We start from the raw sequence: 3574 nt of genomic DNA, 5'->3' as shown, positions 1-3574 counted from the left end.
CAGGCTATGCCTAATATAAAATAACAAATAACTTACATAAAGTTTAAATAGGTATACAAAACTGGAAATAGTACACATGTATAATATATAACCAAATAAATAAGAAATGTAGAACGTTTATTAGCTAAACGAGTAAGAAAGCTTGGCGGCACAGCATACACCTTGATGTAAATTTTTTTTTATAAATTACAATTTAAATAAACTAAAAATCAGCAAACAATGTGGAACCAATTAAATAAGAAACGAATGTTTAAAAAAAACTTCCAAAATCACCTTAGATAAACGGCAAAAGTCAACAGGCTTTTCAAAATCCAAAATATTGCCAAACAGGTGCTTTTGCATCTCGTTTCGAAACTAAAACATCCGCCATTGTCTTGTCTGTCTCACCTCACCTCACTCTTCTTATCAGTCAGCTCGACTCGCTCTCCTCACTGGATAAATGAAATCTGTGATGCGACTGTCGTTCGGCACGCTGCATTGAGCAGCCGCATTCAGTTTTTAATTGTAGTGTTCGTTCCTTTACTGAACAATATTTTTTATTACTATAAAAAATCTAAACGACGGTGGGGGTCGGTGTTGCGGTGGGCAAGTGATATAACCGGTGTTGCAGCGGCAAGCCTAATTTTGATCACTATTTTTTTTTCAGTTGTTTAAAAGGCAATTATCAAAGTGTGATAAAATGTGGTTTCATTTTCCAATAAAAGATAATACTTTTTACATGATTTGTTATATTTAATCACTCCTTTGCTGATTTTGAGCCATACAAAGATAAAAAAATTAAAAAATAAACAGCAGGTGACCTGCATCTATACATTTGAAAGTTGCCATTAAATAAAAACCGATCATATTTATTTCTCTTTTTTTAAAGGGGTATTTATATTTATTTTTTAAAGGGATATGACATGACTTACTTTCTTCTGTGTTTTTATTGGCATATCTTTTCACAAAAGAGCCAGTATATGTCAGTGCAAGACTGGAACCCATTAGATTCCTAATGTTCTGTGAACATAATGTGTCAAATCCTAAAGGACCAATAATAATGAAAATCTACAGATGGCTCCGTTTCTGACTGCTCTTTTTTGGAGTGTGTTTGTAAAAAGTAATTCAGTCCACTGCCTAGAAACCAAGGTTGTCCCAGTTACTTCTATGGGGTAAAAAGGAAGAATATCCATTCTGTTTTTTGACTTCAGTTTTTAAATCAATCAATAATTAAACACTGCATGTATTCACTAGTGCAGGGGCAGCCAACGTCAGTCCTGGAGAGCTCAGCTCCAACCCTAATCAAAGACAACTGACAATGTGATTTTCTGGATTTTTTTTCTCATTTTGTCTCTCATAGTTGAGGTATACCTATGATGAAAATTACAGGCCTCTCTCATCTTTTTAAGTGGGAGAACTTGCACAATTGGTGGCTGACTAAATACTTTTTTGCCCCACTGTACATAACAAAACAATGTTGTGTTGTCATTGGACCAAAATTTTATCAGTCAGTACCAAAACCAGTACAATTCCAATTTTCTAGATACCAATTTTGGTATTCCTAGATAGCTACATTATTACCTGAAGATCCTTGATGTCTAATGTCAAAATCTTAATTGCACAATGTGCAAAATACAAGATTTAATGTTAAATATTTTCCAAAGGTTAGCAGGTCTGCACTGAGTCACACACAGGGCGCCCTAGCACAGAAAATCCACATTTGCATCACAAAAGTAAATAGAACTCCTGATGCTCCAGGAAATCCCTAATATGGACAAAGCCATCCAGCTATCGCTGTAGCTGAATTAAAAGATAGAAACATTTTGAATGATGAAACATTAAGACAATAAAAACTTGACTGCAACAATGTATTTATCGGTGTTCTTCAAGCCAACGTGGGTATTTTCATGATAACTACGTATATTTATAAGGGGTGACCCCTAATAGTTGATGATTCGATAGGTGTTGTGATCATGTCATTTTGGCTATATGGGGGTGCTGAAATGTCTGATTTCACATAGAACTACCGGTTTTCTCCCAAAGTTAATATACAGCCTATTAAGATAATGCTGTAAATAAGAATCTGAAAAGAAAGAAGCTTTAAATAAATTATTTTAACGTGCGTGAATAAATCCAACCACCCCTATAGATTTAAGTTTTACTTTCCATAACCAGTGACCGACAGAGAAACATCTTGGCAGCAGGAATTTAAATCTTTAACAAGACTCAAATTGACACAGACAGAGTGAAAGACTCTGCCGGTTTATATATATCGTTTATAATATACATTACTTATCTCGTATAAGATGCATTTGGTTGAGTTGCGCTGCAGTAAAGCACTTCATTGTAGTACTACAGTGATTATCTCTTCAGCTCGCAGCGCGTGCAGGACAAACAACACAGAATAATATTAATAACTATGACTAGGACTGTCATATACATAACATTATAATGAGAACACTATTACAATAAAACGCTGTGAATTTTTAGAGTTTAGTTGCAGTGTTCCTGCACATTGTTGCGTGAAGAACGCATCCACAAAAGGAGTTCATTCAGAGACAGCAGACGGGGCATTTTGTGCAGATAGCCTATAAGTCGTAATATTAATGGTGCAGTAGGAGATCTTGGAAAATGCTAACTTTAGCCTGATAGCACCGAACGCGAACATCCCACCCTCCCTGCAATCGCGGTCCAAAGCCACGCCCCCTGAACGCATTTATGCTCACAGACCAGAGTACCAGAGACAACATTACTACAATAGGCTACATCAGCTGTTCTCAATTCCAGCCCATGTTCCGAAGTGAAGTAAACTTCAACGGATTTCCTCCGCTCAGGCACTAGGGAGCAATGAACACTGTGTAGGGATCATATCAATTGGAACACAGTTCATGCACGTAGCCGACTTCTAACGAGCTGGCGCGAGGACAGGATTAACTACTGAGCTACATCATGTGTCATTCACCAGTGAGAAAACTTTAAAAGTACTACAATACCAGGGAGGAAGATCGGGTTGTTGATGTTTGTCTGCCATTCTCGCTCTGTCTCCACAGCGTGCGTGAACGCGCTGATGACGTATCCTGTCTGCTCGAACCTGGTGCGCAGAGGTATGCTCATACTTGCGTTGACAGGCAGGTAGGAAAGCATATTAAATTGGACTAACATTTCTTGATCCTACGCCTTCCACAGAATATATAAATACAGACAAATACATTTAGACCACTTAACTTAAAGGGGTCATTTGATGCTGCTAAAAAGAACATTATTTTGTGTATTTGGTGTAATGAAATGTGTTTATGCGGTTTAAAGTAAAAAAAAACAAATTTTGCACATACTGTACATTATTGTTTCTCCTCTATGCCCCGCCTTTCTGAAATGCTATCCAATGCTTTGTGATTGGCCGAATACCTCAAGCGTGAGACGGAAATGTTACGCCCCTCACATACTGTTGATGCCGTGTCCGGCCGGAGCGACAAGACAAACATTAAAACCAATTACAAACGAGGCATTTGTTGCATCCAGTGGGGACATAATTACTGATTATAATGACTTATACAGTCTTTTTACGCGTTGCATTGCATCGCGCCGCGTAAACATA

This window comes from Sinocyclocheilus grahami, unplaced genomic scaffold, assembly GCF_001515645.1.
Source record: "Sinocyclocheilus grahami isolate Dianchi unplaced genomic scaffold, SAMN03320097.WGS_v1.1 scaffold369.1, whole genome shotgun sequence".
Classification (NCBI taxonomy): Eukaryota; Metazoa; Chordata; class Actinopteri; order Cypriniformes; family Cyprinidae; genus Sinocyclocheilus; species Sinocyclocheilus grahami.
This window is presented reverse-complemented; position numbering follows the sequence as displayed.